This window comes from Dendrobates tinctorius, unplaced genomic scaffold, assembly GCF_039654945.1.
Source record: "Dendrobates tinctorius isolate UK_male_01 unplaced genomic scaffold, ASM3965494v1 ptg000060l, whole genome shotgun sequence".
NCBI lineage: Eukaryota > Metazoa > Chordata > Amphibia > Anura > Dendrobatidae > Dendrobates > Dendrobates tinctorius.
The window spans coordinates 6,294,830-6,313,530 of NW_027361728.1; the positions used below are offsets into that span (position 1 = coordinate 6,294,830).

Here is an 18,701-nt window from a genome sequence, read left to right on the forward strand (position 1 = left end):
TTTGGATCTATTCTCTAGAGTCAGAGGTGCTTGCTGGTTTACCAAGCTGGACCTCAGGGGGGCGTATAATCTTATCCGCATTAAGCAGGGGGATGAATGGAAGACGGCGTTTAATACTCCGGAGGGACATTTTGAGTACCTGGTGATGCCTTTTGGGCTCACTAATGCCCCTTCTGTCTTCCAGTGCTTCATGAACGATATTTTCCGAGACTTTGTCGATAAATTTTTGATTATCTATCTGGATGATATTTTGATCTTCTCCAAGGATTGGGATTCTCATGTGGAACATATTCGGACTGTGTTCCGGATCTTGAGAGAGAATTCTCTGTATGTCAAAGGATCAAAATGCCTTTTTGGAGTACAGAGAATTTCTTTTTTGGGATTTATTTTGTCTCCGTCAACTATTGAAATGGACCCGGCCAAGGTACAGGCCATTTATGATTGGGTTCAGCCCACTTCTTTGAAGGCCCTCCAGAAGTTTTTGGGTTTTGCTAATTTTTATCGGAAATTTATAGCAAAATTTTCTAGTATTGCCAAACCATTGACTGACCTGACCAGGAAGGGTGCGGATGTGTTGAATTGGTCTCCGGAGGCGGTTGCTTCCTTTCAGGAGCTGAAGCGTAGATTTACCTCCGCCCCGGTTCTGCGGCAACCTGATGTCTCACTCCCGTTCCAGGTAGAGGTGGATGCTTCTGAGATTGGTGCAGGAGCGGTGTTGTCCCAAAAGGATCCGGTAACATCTAAAATGAATCCCTGTGCTTTCTTTTCCCGTAAGTTCTCTTCATCTGAATGTAACTATGATGTGGGGAATCGGGAACTGTTGGCCATGAAATGGGCATTTGAGGAGTGGAGACATTGGTTGGAGGGAGCCAAACATCAAGTTGTGGTCCTCACTGACCACAAAAATTTGATTTACCTAGAGTCGGCTAAACGCTTGAACCCTAGACAGGCTAGGTGGGCCTTGTTTTTTACACGTTTTGATTTTGTGGTCTCTTTCCTTCCTGGAACTAAGAATGTCAAGGCAGACGCCCTCTCTAGGAGTTTCTTTGCTGATTCTCCTGTGGTGACCAAGCCTGCCACCATCTTAGGCGAAGGGGTAGTTCTTTCTGCCATCTCGCCCGATTTGAGACTTGCTCTGCAAGAGTTCCAGGAGGACAAACCTGAGCGTTGCCCCAGTGGAAAGTTGTATTTTCCTGACCAGTGGAAGAAGAGAGTGATGTCTGAAGTTCATTGCTCTGCATTGGCTGCTCATCCAGGTATTTTTGGTACTAGAGATCTGGTGAGTCGCTCTTTTTGCTGGCCCACCTTGTCTCATGATGTCAGGAATTTTGTGCAGTCCTGTGGGACTTGCTCCCGGTCTAAATCTTGTTCTCGCTCTAGTGGGTTGTTGATGCCTTTGCCGGTCCCCAGGAGGCCATGGACCCATATTTCAATGGATTTAATTTCTGATATGCCGGTCTCTCAAAGAATGACTGTTATTTGGGTGATTTGTGATAGGTTCTCTAAGATGGTTCATCTTGTACCACTCCCTAAGTTGCCATCTTCCTCTGAGTTGGTGCCTCTGTTTTTGCAACAGGTGGTTCACTTGCACGGGATTCCTGAGAACATTGTATCTGACAGAGGAGTTCAATTTGTGTCTAAATATTGGAGGACGTTCTGTTCCAAGTTGGGAATTCAGTTGTCCTTCTCCTCTGCTTTTCACCCTCAGACCAATGGGCAGACAGAGAGAACAAACCAGACCTTGGAGTCGTATTTGAGATGTTTTATTTCCGCTGATCAGGATGATTGGGTTTCATTTTTGCCCTTGGCCGAATTTGCTTTAAATAATAGAGCTAGTTCTGCCACTTTGATGTCACCTTTTTTTTTGTAACTTTGGTTTTCACCCTCGATTTTCTTCAGGGCAGGTGGAGCCTTCTGCCTGCCCAGGTGTTGACACTGTGGTGGAGAGAATGCACCAGATCTGGGACCAAGTGGTGGATAAGTTATCTCTCTCCCAGGAAAAGGCCCAGCGGTTTTCCAATCGACATAGGACCATTGGTCCCCAGTTTAAGATTGGTGATATGGTGTGGTTATCATCAAAAAATATTGCTATGAAGGTGGCTTCTCCTAAGTTTAAGCCTAGATTTATTGGACCTTACAAGATTTTGGAGCTTATTAATCCGGTCTCTTTTAGTTTGGCTCTTCCTGTCACATTTAAGATCCATAATGTGTTCCATAAGTCCTTGTTGAAGAGGTTTGTTGAGCCAGTTGTGCCTGAGGTGGCACCTCCGGACCCTGTATTGGTTGAAGGTAACTTGGAATATGAGGTAGAGAAAATTCTGGATTCCCGTCTGGCTAGACGGAGACTCCAGTATTTGGTTAAGTGGAAGGGTTATGGTCAGGAGGATAATTCCTGGGTCTCTGCCTCTGATATTCATGCCAAAAGATTGGTGCATGCCTTTCATCGGGCTCACCCTGATCACCCTGGTAGCATTGCTGAGGGTTCGGTGACCCCTCCTCAAGGGGGGGTACTGTTGTGAGTTCATTTTCCCCTCCGTCACTGAGGCCTGGTGAACTCCCTATTCTAGTGAAGGAAGGTAGTGAGCCTGATTATCAGGCACCTGTGACTAATGAAGACGATTGGCTGAGTGGAGTCACTGACTGGATTTAAGGCAGCCTACGCCCTTTCTGCCCTGCGGGTCATTTCTCTGTGGACTCTTGGACACCAGTCTGATTCCTGCTCTCCTAAAGCTAAGTTTTCTGTTTTGCCTTTTTTGCATCTAAGATTTGTTTTTGTTTTTCTTGCTTTTTGGATTCTGCCACTCCCTGCTGGAGTGTGCAGTGTTCCTTGACCTCTGTCTTCTGAAAGTACCTGAGTGCTGGTTTAGTTTTTGAAGCTTAGTTGCTTCAGGGCCATTTTTATATCAGCTTGTTGGCTTTTGTCTCTGATAGGGTTTTGGCAGATTGCAGACAGCAGCCTTCCTATCCGTTCCTATCTAGGTAGTTTTTGGGCCCCGTCTTTGCTCAGCCTGTCTTTCTGTCTGTGTAAGTGTTTTCATCTTGCTTCACCGTCATTATATGTGGGGGGCTGCCTATTGCTTTGGGGTCTGCTCTGGGGCAGTTAGATTTCCCCTTTCCTTCTTTAGGCCTATGTATCTCTCCGGCTGTGATCGAGGGGTCTAGGTCATCGTAGGAACCCCCCACGACTACTGCTAGTTGTGTTGATAGGTTCAGGGGTCTGCAATCTGATAGTTGCCAACTTCTCTGGTTTTCAGGACTTAGGCTACTTTCACACGTCCGTCGGTGGCATTCCGGCTCCGTGCGGCAAAAAGATGGAGTGCCGGATCCAGCCGTGAATGGAGGGACCGGAAGTATATGCGGCGCATCTTACAGCGCCTGACACAGCTATGTTGCGGAGTCGCCGGGGAAGAAAAGGATCCACGAGCCAGTGAACAGGGTATGAAAAAGAGAGAACGGGGTATGAAAGAGAGAGAGAGAGAACGGGGTATGAAAGAGAGAGAGAACGGGGTATGAAAGAGAGAGAGAGAGAACGGGGTATGAAAGAGAGAACGGGATATGAAAGAGAGAGAGAACGGGGTATGAAAGAGAGAGAGAACGGGGTATGAAAGAGAGAGAGAACAGGGTATGAAAGAGAGAGAGAGATATCCGGGCATGCGCACAGGGTAAAACCGTGCATGCGGTGGCCGGATCAGGTAGAAGCCTGATCCGGCGGCCGGAATGTGCCATAGCGTAACATTGTCCCGCAGAGCCGGGAGGGCCGCATCCGGCCATGTCCGGCTTTTTTCGCCGGACAAAAAAACGCTGCAGCACCCGTCCTGTCCGGCCGCCGGACAGAGGAATTCAGCCGGATCCGGTAAAAACCGGAACAAACGGAAGCACATGCGGCGCGATCCGGCGCATGTGCTTCTCAATGACAAAAAAACGCATCCGGCGGTAAAAAAAAACGGATCCGTTTTTTTACACACATGCCGGATTGTGCCTGACGGCACAAACTGGATGTGTGAAAGAGGCCTTAGCTAGCATTTCTGTTTTTGCCTCCTACGGTGACTCAATCATAACACCGGTGTGTTGGGAGATCCTGGGAGTAGGATCGGATCCCTGAATAGCACCCGGTGAGGTCTGTGTGTTGGACAGTCCCAGGAGGGGATGGATGTCGTGAATAGCACTCGGAGTGTCCATGTGTGAGCAGTGTCTGTGATGGCCTGCGTTGGGGGAGCTTCTGACCTTCTGCGGGTCTGGACTGCCAGGAGTGCCCTGGTCGTCAGGACGGTGATCCTAGCAAGAGAGCTTCCCCGGGAGAGAGGACTGACAAGGAGTTGGCATCTGGAGCAGGAGCTCCTGTAAGGTACCTCCGCAGACTGTTGGTGCTTATTAGGTTCCATGAGCGTTAAGGAACTGTTTGGCGTGCGGTCGACCCCATTAGCTGGACAGATAGGTCCATCGGGTTTATGGACTGCGAATTAAAGCCATATCCTGTAAATTACTATGGACTATGTGATGTGTAACATGTTCCTCAGCAGTTTATGATGGCATAATAAACTGCATTGAACTGTGTAAGTAAGAAAGCGTTCCTGTGTGCCTCAATATCGCAGCCAAGTGAGTGTCCCCCAACACAAACAGTGAGCGCTGCTTTACAATATGTATACATATCACATATATAATATATATAACTTATTTCTAATATATACATACAGTCATGGCCAAAAGTATTGACACCCCTGTAATTCTGTCAGATAATACTCAGTTTCTTCCTGAAAATGATTGCAAACACAAATTCTTTGGTATTATTATCTTCATTTAATTTGTCTTAAATGAAAAAACACAAAAAGAATTGTCCTAAAGCCAAATTGGATATAATTCCACACCAAACATAACAAAGAGGGTGGACAAAAGTATTGGCACTGTTCGAAAAATCATGTGATGATTCTCTAATTTGTGTAATTAACAGCACCTGTAACTTACCTGTGGTACCTAACAGGTGTTGGCAATAACTAAATCACACTTGCAGCCAGTTGACATGGATTAAAGTTGACTCAACCTCTGTCCTGTGTCCTTGTGTGTACCACATTGAGCACGGAGAAAAGAAAGAAGACCAAAGAACTGTCTGAGGACTTGAGAAACCAAATTGTGAGGAAGCATGAGCAATCTCAAGGCTACAAGTCCATCTCCAAAGATCTGAATGTTCCTGTGTCTACCGTGCGCAGTGTCATCAAGAAGTTTAAAGCCCATGGCACTGTGGCTAACCTCCCTAGATGTGGCCGGAAAAGAAAAATTGACAAGAGATTTCAACGCAAGATTGTGCGGATGTTGGATAAAGAACCTCCACTAACATCCAAACAAGTTCAAGGTGCCCTGCAGTCCAAGGGTACAATGGTGTCAACCCGTACTATCTGTCGGCATCTGAATGAAAAGGGACTGTATGGTAGGAGACCCAGGAAGACTCCACTTCTTACCCCGAGACATAAAAAAGCCAGGCTGGAGTTTGCCAAAACTTACCTGAAAAAGCCTAAAACATTTTGGAAGAATGTTCTCTGGTCAGATGAGACAAAAGTAGAGCTTTTAGGGCAAAAGCATCAACATAGAGTTTACAGGAGAAAAAAGAGGCATTCAAAGAAAAGTACACGGTTCCTACAGTCAAACATGGCGGAGGTTCCCTGATGTTTTGGGGTTGCTTTGCTGCCTCTGGCACTGGACTGCTTGACCGTGTGCATGGCGTTATGAAGTCAGAAGACTACCAACAAATTTTGCAGCATAATTAAGGGCCCAGTGTGAGAAAGTTGGGTCTACCTCAGAGGTCATGGGTCTTCCAGCAGGACAATAACCCAAAACACACTTCAAAAAGCACTAGAAAATGGTTTGAGAGAAAGCACTGGAGACTTCTAAGGTGGCCAGCAATGAGTCCAGACCTGAATCCCATAGAACACCTGTGGAGAGATCTAAAAATGGCAGTTTGGAGAAGGCACCCTTCATATATCAGGGACCTGGAGCAGTTTGCCAAAGAAGAATGGTCTAAAATTCCAGCAGAGCATTGTAAGAAACTCATTGATGGTTACCGGAAGCGGTTGGTCGCAGTTATTTTGGCTAAAGGTTGTGCAACAAAGTATTAGGCTGAGGGTGCCAATACTTTTGTCTGGCCCATTTTTGGAGTTTTGTGTGAAATGATCAATGTTTTGCTTTTTGCTTCATTCTCTTTTGTGTTTTTTCATTTAAGACAAATTAAATGAAGATAATAATACCAAAGAATTTGTGTTTGCAATCATTTTCAGGAAGAAACTGAATATTATCTGACAGAATTGCGGGGGTGTCAATACTTTTGGCCATGACTGTATAATACTGTATATATATATATATATATATATATATATATATATATATATATACACTCACTGGCCACTTTATTAGGTACACCATGCTAGTAAGGGGTTGGACCCCCTTTTGCCTTCAGAACTGCCTCAATTCTTCGTGGCAGAGATTCAACAAGGTGCTGGAAGCATTCCTCAGAGATTTTGGACCATATTGACATGATGGCATCACACAGTTGGCGCAGATTTGTCGGCTGTACATCCCTGATGCGAATCTCCCGTTCCACCACATCCCAAAGATGCTCTATTGGATTGAGATCTGGTGACTGAGGAGGCCATTTGAGTACAGTAAACTCATTGTCATGTTCAAGAAACCAATCTGAGATGATTCGAGCTTTATGACATGGCGCATTATCCTGCTGAAAGTAGCCATCAGATGTTGGGTACATTGTGGTCATAAAGGGATGGACATGGTCAGCAACAATATTCAGGTAGGCTGTGGCGTTGCAACGATGCTCAATTGGTACCAAGGGGCCCAAAGAGTGCCCAGAAAAAATTCCCCACACCATGACACCACCACCACCAGCCTGAACCGTTGATACAAGGCAGGATGGATCCATGCTTTCATGTTGTTTACGCCAAATTCGGACCCTACCATCCGAATGTCGCAGCAGAAATCGAGACTCATCAGACCAGGCAACGTTTTTCCAATCTTCTACTGTCCAATTTCGATGAGCTTGTGCAAATTGTAGCCTCAGTTTCCTGTTCTTAGCTGAGAGGAGTGGTACCCAGTGTGGTCTTCTGCTGCTGTAGCCCATCTGCGTCAAAGTTCGACGCACTGTGCGTTCAGAGATGCTCTTCTGCCTACCTTGGTTGTAACGGGTGGCAATTTGAGTCACTGTTGCCTTTCTATCAGCTCGAACCAGTCTGCCCATTCTCCTCTGACCTCTGGCATCAACATGGCATTTCCGGCCACAGAACTGCCGCTCACTGGATTTTTTTTCTTTTTCGGACCATTCTCTGTAAACCCTAGAGATGGTTGTGCGTGAAAATCCCAGTAGATCAGCAGTTTCTGAAATTCTCAGACCAGCCCTTCTGGCACCAACAATCATGCCACGTTCAAAGGCACTCAAATCACCTTTCTTCCCCATACTGATGCTCGGTTTGAACTGCAGGAGATTGTCTTGACCATGTCTACATGCCTAAATGCACTGAGTTGCCGCCATGTGATTGGCTGATTAGAAATTAAGTCTTAACACACAGTTGGACAGGTGTACCTAATAAAGTGGCCAGTGAGTGTATATATATATAATATATACTGCTCAAAAAAGTTTTTTTTGAGGAATAGATATATCTACACATACAACATATATATATATATATATATATAATAGATATATACATATAATACAGTGGGGGAAAAAGTATTTAGTCAGCCACCAATTGTGCAAGTTCTCCCACTTTAAAAGATGAGAGAGGCCTGTCTGATTTGGCAAGATTTAATTTTCAAACTATGGTGGAAAATAAGTATATGGTGACCAAAAACATGCAAGATTTCTGGCTCTCACAGACCTGTATCTTCTTCTTTAAGAGGCTCCTCTGTCCTCCACTCATTACCTGTAGTAATGGCACCTGTTTTAACTTGTCATCAGTATAAAAGACACCTGTACACAACCTCAGAAAGTCACACTCCAAACTCCACTATGGTGAAGACCAAAGAGCTGTTTAAGGACACCAGAAACAGAATTGTAGCCCTGCACCTGCTGGGAAGACTAAATCTGGAATAGGCAAGCAGCTTGGTGTGATAAAATCAACTGTGGAAGCAATAATAAGAAAATGGAAGACATACAAATCCAGTGATAATGACCCTTGAACTGGAGCTCCACGCAAGATCTAACCCCGTAGGGTCAAAATGATGATATCTAAGACTGGCTAATAAAAGGAAAAGATTAATATGGGCAAAAGAACACAGACATTGGACAGAGGAAGATTGGAAAACAGTGTTATGGACAGACGAATCCAAGTTTGAGGTGTTTGGATCACACAGAAGAACATTTTTGAGATGCAAATCAACTGAAAAGATGCTGGAAGAGAGTCTGATGTCATCTGTCAAGCATGTTGGAGGTAATGTGATGGTCTGGGGTTGCTTTGATGCTGGTAAAGTGGGAAATTTGTACAAGGCAAAAGGGATTTTGAATAAGGAAGGCTATCACTCCATTTTGCAACGCCATGCCATAACCTGTGGACATCGCTTGATTGGAGACAATTTCATCCTACAATAGGACAATGACCCAAAGCACACCTCCATATTATGCAAGAACTATTTAGGAAAGAATCAGGCAGCTGGTATTCTATCTGTAATGGTGTGGCCAACGCAGTCACCAGATCTCAACCCCATTGAGCTGTTGTGTGAGCAGCTTGACCGCTGGGTACGCAAAAAGTGCCCATCAAGCCAAACCAACTTGTGGGAGGGGCTTCTGGAAGCATAGGGTGAAATTTCTCCAGATTACCTCAGCAAATGAACTGCTAGAATGTCAAAGGTCTGCAATGCTGTAATTGCTGCAAAGCGAGCTTTCTTTGACGAAACAAAGTTTGAAGAAGAAAATTATTATCTCAAATAAAAAATGTTTCTTTTAACCTTGTCAATGTCTGGAATAGATTTTAAATTCATTTGGCAACTCATTTGATTAATAAATGTATGAGTTTTCAAGGAAGACACAAAATTGTCTGGGTGACCCCAAAATTTTGAACGGTAGTGTATATATATGATATATATCTAATATAGAATTACCAATAAACTCTGTCACACACTTCCAGGGCTTGTGTCACTTCCACAATGCACTGCGACTGGAAGCTGTGACAGAAACGGCACCGCCATATCGGAACACCCAAGTTATGGGTATTCCGATATGGCGGCCGGAATTCAATGAGCAGCGCGGGATTCAAATCCCCCACCCCGCTGACTGAACCAATGAGCGTTGCGGCACCGCTCATTGGCTCAGGTGGCGAGACGTGGGATTACATACTTACCTGACCGGGAGGGGAGTTGCTGCTGCGCTTCTCTTCTCACCAGAGACCAAGGCAGGAGTGCGGTGCAGGAATCGCGCATGCACATAGCGCTATCCGACGCCATTTTACTGAAGACACATTTGCAGTGTGCCTTCAGCAATATGGCGCCAGACAGCACGGTATGGGCATGCGCGTACTCCAGCGCCACACTCCTCCCCCGGCCTCCGGCAGAACGTGACAGCGCTGGAGCACAGGGAAGAAAGGTGAGTATAAATGTTTTTATTGTATGTGTGCAGTTTAATAGGGGTGAGAGGACCATACATATCAGGACAGGGGGTGAGAGATAGCACGCATACCAGGAAAGGGGGTGAGGGGACCATGCATATCAGGATTGGGGGGTGAGAGATAGCATGCATGCATACCAAGATAGGGTGGTGAGAGGACCATGCATACCAGGATAGGAGGGTGAGGGGACCATGTATACCAGAATAGGGGGTGAGGGGACCATGCATATAAGGATAGGGGGTGAGGGGACCATGCATATCAGTATTGAGGGGTTAGAGGACCATGCATACCAGGATTTGGGGGTGAGAGGACCATGCATACCAGGATAGGAGGGTTCGGGGACCATGAATATCAGGATTGGGGGGTGAGAGGACCATGCATATCAGGATTGGGGGGGTGAGGTGACCATGCATACCAGGAAAGCGGGGTGAGAGGACCATGCATACCAGGATAGGGGGGTTCAGGGACCATGCATACCAGGATCGGGGGGTGAGAGGACCATGCATACCAGGATCGGGGGAGAGGACCATGCATACCAGGATAGGCGTGAGAGGACCATGCATACCAGGATAGGGGGGTGAGGGGACCATGCATACCAGGATTGGGGAGTGAGGGGACCATGCATACCAGGATTGGGGGGGTGATAGGACCATGCATACCAGAATAGGGGGGTGAGAGGACCATGCATACCAGGATAGGGGGTGAGAGGACCATGTATACCAGGATAGGGGGGTGAGAGGACAATGCATACCACGATAGCGGGATGAGAGGGCCATGCATACCAGGAAAGGGGGGGTGAGGGGACCATGCATATCAGTTTAGGGGGTGAGAGGGCCATGCATACCAGGATAGGGGGTCAGAGGGCCATGAATGCATTCAAATCCCGCACAGCACCGCTCATTGGCTCAGCCGGTGGTGGATTTGAATGCCGCGACAAAGCCGCGCGGCACCGTTCATTGGCACCGCCAGGGGCACTCGGCCAATGAGTGGTGCTGCGCAACTTTGGCGGGGGATTCAAGTCCCACACGTCACCGCTCATTGGCTCAGCTGAGGGGCGGGGGAGTCAAATCCCCTCCAAAGCCGGGCGGCACCGCTCATTGGCTGAGCCTCCCGCCGGCGGATGTTCATTTCATAGCTAGTATATATACTAGCTATGAACCCGTTCTACGCCCGGGTGGCGAGCATTTTTATTGGTATATGGTCTCCCATCCCGGTATGTGCTGCCCCCCTCCTGTCCTGGTATGCATGGTACCCCTCATCCCTAAATTATGGAATCCATGGTCCTCTCACTCCCGTATCCTGGTATGCATGGTCCTCTCACCCCCCTTTCCTGGATGCATGGTCCTCTCACCCCCCTTTCCTGGTATGTATGGTCCTCTAACACCCCTTTTACTGGTATGCATGGTCCCCTCACCCCCCTATCCTGGTATACATGCTACCCCTTAACCCCCAATCCTGGTATACATGGTTCCCCTCACACCCCTTTCCTGGTATGCATGGTCCCCTCACCCGCCTTTTCGTGGTATGCACGGTCCCCTCACCCCCCTATCCTGGTATGCATGGTCCCCTCACCCCCCTTTCATGGTTAGCATTGTCCCCTCACCCACCTTTCATGGTATGCATGGTCTCCTCACCCCCCTTCCTGGTATCCATGGTCCCCTCACCCCCCAATCCTGGTATGCATGGTCCCCTCACCCCCCTTTTCGTGATATGCATTGTCCCTTCACCCCTCTGTCATGGTATGCATGGTCGCCTCACCCCCCTATCGTGTTATGCATGGTCCCCTCACACCCCATTCGTGGTATGCATGGTCCCCTCACCCCCCTTGCATGGTATGCATGGTCTCCTCACCCCCCTATCGTGTTATGCATGGTCCCCTCAAACCCCATTCGTCTTATGCATGGTCCCCTCACCCCCCTTGCATGGTATGCATGGTCTCCTCATCCCCCTATCCTGGTATGCATGGTCCTCTCACCCCCTATTCTGATATGCGTAGTCACCTCAACCCCCTTTCCTGGTATGTGTGGTCCTACCACCCCCCCTTTCCTGGTATGTGTGGTCCCCTCACCCCCCTTTCCCGGTATGCGTGGTCCCCTCACCCCCTATCCTGGTATGTGTGGTCCCCTCACCCCCTTATCCTTGTATGAGTGGTCCCTTCACCCCCCTATCCTGGAATGCATTGTCCCCTCACCCCCCTTTCCAGGTATGCATGTTCTTCTCACCCCCCCTTTCCTGATATGCATGGACCTATCACCCCCCCTTTCCTGGTATGCATAGTTCCCTCACCCGCCCTTTCCTGGTATGCAGGGTCCTCTCACTCCCCCCTTTCCTGGTATGCATGGTCCTCTCACCCCCCTATCGTGTTATGCATGGTCCTCTCACCCCCCCATCCTGGTATGCATGGTCCTCTCACCCCGCCTATCCTGGTATGCATGGTCCTCTCACCCCCCTTTCCTGGATGCATGGTTCTCTCATCCCCCAATCCTGGCATGCGTGGTCCCTTCAGCCCCCTGTCCTGGTATGCGTGGTCCCCTCACCCTTATCCTGGTATGCATTGCCCCTCACCCCCCTTTCCTGGTATGCATGGACCTCTCACCCCCCCTTTCCTGATATACATAGTTCCCTCAACCCCCTTTCCTGGGGTCAGCTGAGCTTGGGATCCAGTGTCTCTCCCCTCTCCCCTCCTGGTATGTTTACCTTACTTTTGTGTCTTTGTAATTTCACCCCTGATTATATGGCTGTCCAGCTGGGGATTTTACCCCTTATTGCTTTTCACTGGTCTGCCTGTTATATATCAGGTGTGTATACTTGAATCTTTACCACCAGGTGTTTACTTATGATAAGGGTCAGAGTGAGGTTTTTGACACTGTATACCCCTTTGCTCTGCTTCTGCTTGTGTCACCCTTTATTTGTCATTGTTTGTGCTTTTCTACCTTTGTTATCTAATAAAGATTTGTGATTTTATCATACTTTGGACATCTATGCACTGATTTCCTCTTGTTGTTTCTTATTGATTACAGTGTGTCCTACACTGATTTTCCATGGGCTGATTGTGTTGGTTTCATCTGCACCCACATGCAATATATGATGTTATACTGTTTCAGCCTTTTGGTCTGTCATTTTTATTTATCCCCTTTCCTTTTATGCATGGTCCTCTCATCCCCCAATCCTGATATGCATGGTCCCCTCATCCCACAATCCTGGTATGCATGCTACCCCTCACCGCCCAATCCTGGTATGAATGGTCCTCTCACCCTCCAATCCTGGTTTGCATGGTCCCCCTCACACCCCTTTCCTAGTATGCATGGTCCTCTCACCCCCCTATCCTGGTATGCATGGTCCTGTCACCCCCCCCTATCCTGGTATGCATGGTCCTCTCACCCCTCATCCTGGTGTGCATGGTCCTCTTACCCCCCTTTCATGGATGCATGGTCCTCTCATCCCCCAATCCTGGTATGCATGCTACCCCTCACCGCCCAATCCTGGTATGAATGGTCCTCTCACCCCCCAATCCTGGTATACATGGTCCCCCTCACACCACTTTCCTGGTATGCATTGTCCCCTCACCCCTCAATCCTGGTATGCATGGTCCCCTCACCCCCCTTTCGTAGTATGCATGGTCCCCTCACCCCCCTATCATGGTATGCATGGTCCCCTCATCCCCCTATCCTGGTATGTGTGGTCCTCTCACCCCCTATTCTGATATGTGTGGTCACCTCAACCCCCTTTCCTGGTATGCGTGGTCCTCCCACCCCCCCTTTCCTGGTATGCATGGTCCCCTCACCCCCTATCCTGGTATGTGTGGTCCCCTCACCCCCTTATCCTTGTATGCGTGGTCCCTTCACCCCCCTATCCTGGTATGTGTGGTCCCCTCACCCCCTATCCTGGAATGCATTGTCCCCTCACCCCCCTTTCCAGGTATGCATGTTCTTCTCACCCCCCCCCTTTCCTGATATGCATGGACCTCTCACCCCCCTTTCCTGGTATGCATAGTTCCCTCACCGCCCTTTCCTGGTATGCAGGGTCCTCTCACTCCCTCCTTTCCTGGTATGCATGGTCCTCTCACCCCCCTATCCTGTTATGCATGGTCCTCTCACCCCCCCATCCTGGTATGCATGGTCCTCTCACCCCGCCTATCCTGGTATGCATGGTCCTCTCACCCCCCTTTCCTGGATGCATGGTTCTCTCATCCCCCAATCCTGGTATGCGTGGTCCCTTCAGCCCCCTGTCCTGGTATGCGTGGTCCCCTCACCCCTTATCCTGGTATGCATTGCCCCTCACCCCCCTTTTCAGGTATGCATGGTCTTCTCACCCCCCTTTCCTGGTATGCATAGTTCTCTCAACCCCCTTTCCTGGTATTCATGGTCCTCTCCTCCCCCAATCCTGATATGCATGGTCCCCTCATCCCACAATCCTGGTATGCATGCTACCCCTCTCCACCCAATCCTGGTATGAATGGTCCTCTCAGCCTCCAATCCTGGTTTGCATGGTCCCCCTTACACCCCTTTCCTGGTATGCATGGTCCCCTCACCCCCTATTGTGGTATGCATGGTCCCCTCACTCCCCATTCATGGTATGCATGGTCCTCTCACCCCCCCTATCCTGGTATGCATGGTCCTCTCACCCCTCATCCTGGTGTGCATGGTCCCCTCACCCCCCTTGCATGGTATGCATGGTCTCCTCATCCCCCTATCCTGGTATGCATGGTCCTCTCACCCCCTATTCTGATATGCGTAGTCACCTCAACCCCCTTTCATGGTATGCGTGGTCCTACCACCCCCCCCTTTCCTGGTATGTGTGGTCCCCTCACCCCCCTTTCCCGGTATGCGTGGTCCCCTCACCCCCTATCCTGGTATGTGTGGTCCCCTCACCCCCTTATCCTTGTATGAGTGGTCCCTTCACCCCCCTATCCTGGTATGCGTGGTCCCCTCACCCCCTATTCTGGAATGCATTGTCCCCTCACCCCCCTTTCCAGGTATGCATGTTCTTCTCACCCCCCTTTCCTGATATGCATGGACCTCTCACCCCCCTTTCCTGGTATGCATAGTTCCCTCACCCGCCCTTTCCTGGTATGCAGGGTCCTCTCACTCCCCCCTTTCCTGGTATGCATGGTCCTCTCACCCCCCTATCCTGTTATGCATGGTCCTCTCACCCCCCCATTCTGGTATGCATGGTCCTTTCACCCCGCCTATCCTGGTATGCATGGTCCTCTCACCCCCCTTTCCTGGACGCATGGTTCTCTCATCCCCCAATCCTGGCATGCGTGGTCCCTTCAGCCCCCTGTCATGGTATTCGTGGTCCCCTCACCCCTTATCCTGGTATGCATTGCCCCTCACCCCCCTTTCCTGGTATGCATGGACCTCTCACCCACCTTTCCTGATATGCATGGTCCCCTCATCCCACAATCCTGGTATGCATGCTACCCCTCACCGCCCAATCCTGGTATGAATGGTCCTCTCACCCTCCAATCCTGGTTTGCATGGTCTCCCTTACACCCCTTTCCTGGTATGCATGGTCCCCTCACCCCCCTATTGTGGTATGCATGGTCCCCTCACTCCCCTTTCATGGTATGCATGGTCCTCTCACCCCCCTATCCTGGTATGCATGGTCCTCTCACCCCCCCTATCCTGGTATGCATTGTCCTCTCACCCCTCATCCTGGTGTGCATGGTCCTCTCACCCCCCTTTCCTGGATGCATGGTCCTCTCATCCCCCAATCCTGGTATGCATGCTACCCCTCACCACCCAATCCTGGTATGAATGGTCCTCTCACCCCCCAATCCTGGTATACATGGTCCCCCTCACCCCCCTTTCGTGGCATGCATGGTCCCCTCACCCCCCTATCATGGTATGCATGGTCCCCTCATCCCCCTTTCATGGTATGCATGGTCCCCTCACCCCCCCTTTCATGGTATGCATGGTCCCCTCACCCCCCTTTCATGGTATGCATGGTCCCCTCACCCCCCCCATTCCTGGTATGCATGGTCCGCTCACCCCCCAATCCTGTTATGCATGTCCCCTCACCCCCCTTTTTGTGGTATGCATGGTCGCCTCAGCCCCCTATCGTGGTATGCATGATCCCCTCACCCCCCTTTTGTGGTATGCATAGTACCCTCACCCCCCTTTCGTGGTATGCATGGTCCCCTCACCCCCCTTTCATGGTATGCATGGTCCCCTCACCCACCTTTCGTGGTATGCATGGTCCCCCCAATCCCCGTCATGGTATGCATGGTCCCCTCACCCCCCAATCCTGGTATGCATGGTCTCCTCACCCCCCTTTTTGTGGTATGCATGGTCCCCTCACCCCCCTATCATGGTATGAATGGTCCTCTCACGCCTATCCTGGTATGCATGGTCCTCTCCCCCGATCCTGGTATGCATGGTCCTCTCACCCCCCCGATCCTGGTATTGAAGCATACCATTCCATGATTAAGCCCTTTCAGGGTGAAACGCGTAGGAAAGTGCTCCCCTCCATATGCCTCTTTATGTTGTTTTTACTTGATGATAAGAAGATTTTATATTTTCAATAAAGCAATTGTTATTTTATCTCCTGGAGACGCTGGAAAATCTTTTTCTATGTTGTGCATAAATTATATTTATCCTCCATCCCATAGTCCCGTGCCCATATACCCAGCATACATATCCACCATCCCATAGGCCCATGCCCATATACCCATCATGCATATCCTCCATCCCATAGTCGAGTTCCCATATACCCATCACACATCCTCCATCCCATAGTCCCATGCCCATATACCCATCTTACATATTCGCCATCCCATAGTTGAGTGCCCATATACCCATCACACATCCTTCATCTCATAGTCCCATGCCCATATAGCCATCATACATATCCTCCATCCCATAGTCGAGTGCCCATAAACCCATCACACATCCTTCATCTCATAGTCCCATGCCCATATAGCCATCATACATATCCTCCATCCCATAGTCGAGTGCCCATATACCCATCACACATATCCGCCATCCCATAGTCCCGTGCCCTTATACCCATCACACATCCTCCATCCCATAGTGAACCATTACGACATCATAATAAGCGGCGGGGCTTGCAACCTATGAAGACATCAGCGTCGCCATGGCAACCATTATGACATCATAATGAGGGGCGGGGCTCGATACGCATACACTTTTCCCCCATTATGTAGATAGGGGCAAAATTGTTTGGTGAATTGGAACGCGTGGGGTTAAAATTTCGCCTCACAACATAGCTTAGGACACTCTCGGGGTCCAGACGTGTGACTGTGCCAAATTTTGTGGCTGCAGCTGCGACGGTGCGGATGCCAATCCCGGACATACACACACACATACATACATATATATACATACACACATTGAGCTTTATATAATAGACTAGCTAAAGAGCCTGGCGCTGCCAGGGCATAGTAACTAACTGTGGTTAGTTATAGCAAATTATAATTATCCTCCATCCCATAGTCCCGTGCCCATATACCCATCATACATATCCACGATCTCATAGGCCCGTGCCCATATACCCATCATATATATCCTCCATCCCATAGTCGAGTGCCCATATACCCATCATACATATCCTCCATCCCATAGTCCCGTGCCCATATACCCATCATACATATCCTCCATCCCATAGTCCCGTGCCCATATACCCATCACACATCCTCCATCCCATAGTCCCAAGCCCATATACCCATCACACATCCTCCATCCCATAGTCCCATGCCCATATGCCCATCATACATATTCGCCATCCCATAGTCGAGAGCCCATATACCATCACACATCCTTCATCTCATAGTCCCATGCCCATATACCCATCATACATATCCTCCATCCCATAGTTCCGTGCCCATATACCCGTCATGCATGTCCTCCATCCCATAGTCCAGTGCCCATACACCCATCACACATCCTCCATCCCATAGCCCCGTGCCCATATACCCATCATACATATCCTCCATCCCATAGTCCAGTGCCCATATAACCATCATACATCCTCCATCCCATAGTCAACCATTATGACATCATAATGAGGGGCGGGGCTTGATACGCACACACTTTTTCCCCCATTATGTAGATAGGGGCAAATTTGTTTGGTGAATTGGAACGCGCGGGATTAAAATTTTGCCTCACAACATAGCCTAGGACACTCTCGGGGTCCAGACGTGTGACTGTGCCAAATTTTGTGGCTGTAGCTGCGACAGTGCAGATGCCAATCCTGGACATAAACACACACACATACATACACACACTTGAGCTTTATATATTAGACTAGCTGAAGAGACCGTCGCTGCCCGGGCATAGTAACTAAGTGTGGTTAGCTATAGCAAATTGTAATTATCCTCCATCCCATAGTCCCGTGCCCATATACCCATCATACATATCCATGATCCTATTGGCCCGTGCCCATATACCCATCATACATATCCTCTATCCCATAGTCTAGTGCCCATATACCCATCACACATCCTTTATCTCATAGTCCCATGCCCATATACCCATCATACATATCCTCCATCCCATAGTCCCGTGCCCATATACCCATCATACATATCTGCCATCCCATAGTCCCGTGCCCATATACCCGTCATACATATCCTCCATTGCATAGTCCAGTGCCTATATACCCATCACACATCCTCCATCCCATAGTGAACCATTATGACATCATAATGGGCAGCGGGGCTTGCAACCTACAGTATGATGACATCAGCGTCGCTATGGCAATCGTTATGACATCATAATGAGGGGCAGGGCTTGATACGCACACACTTTTTCCCAATTATGTAGATAGGGGCAAAATTGTTTAGTGAATTGGAAAGCGCGGGGTTAAAATTTCGCCTCACAACATAGCTTAGGACACTCTCGGGGTCCAGACATGTAACTATGCCAAATTTTGTGGCTGTAGCTGCGACGGTGCGGATGCCAATCCCGGACATAAACATACACACACACATACATACACACACTTGAGCTTTGTATATTAGAGATATATATATATATATATATATATATATATATATATATATATAATATATATATATACACTGCATGCAGAATTATTAGGCAAGTTATATTTGAGAGGATTCTTTTTATTATTGAACAACAA

General features: G+C 48.7%; 1 protein-coding gene across 1 annotated transcript in view; it reads right to left on the reverse strand.

Annotated features, from left to right (window-relative positions):
• LOC141092729 (probable cation-transporting ATPase 13A4) overlaps nucleotides 1-18,701 on the reverse strand; it is a 328,264-nt gene that overhangs the window by 287,787 nt on the left and 21,776 nt on the right. The gene's annotated exons all lie outside the window — the stretch shown is intronic.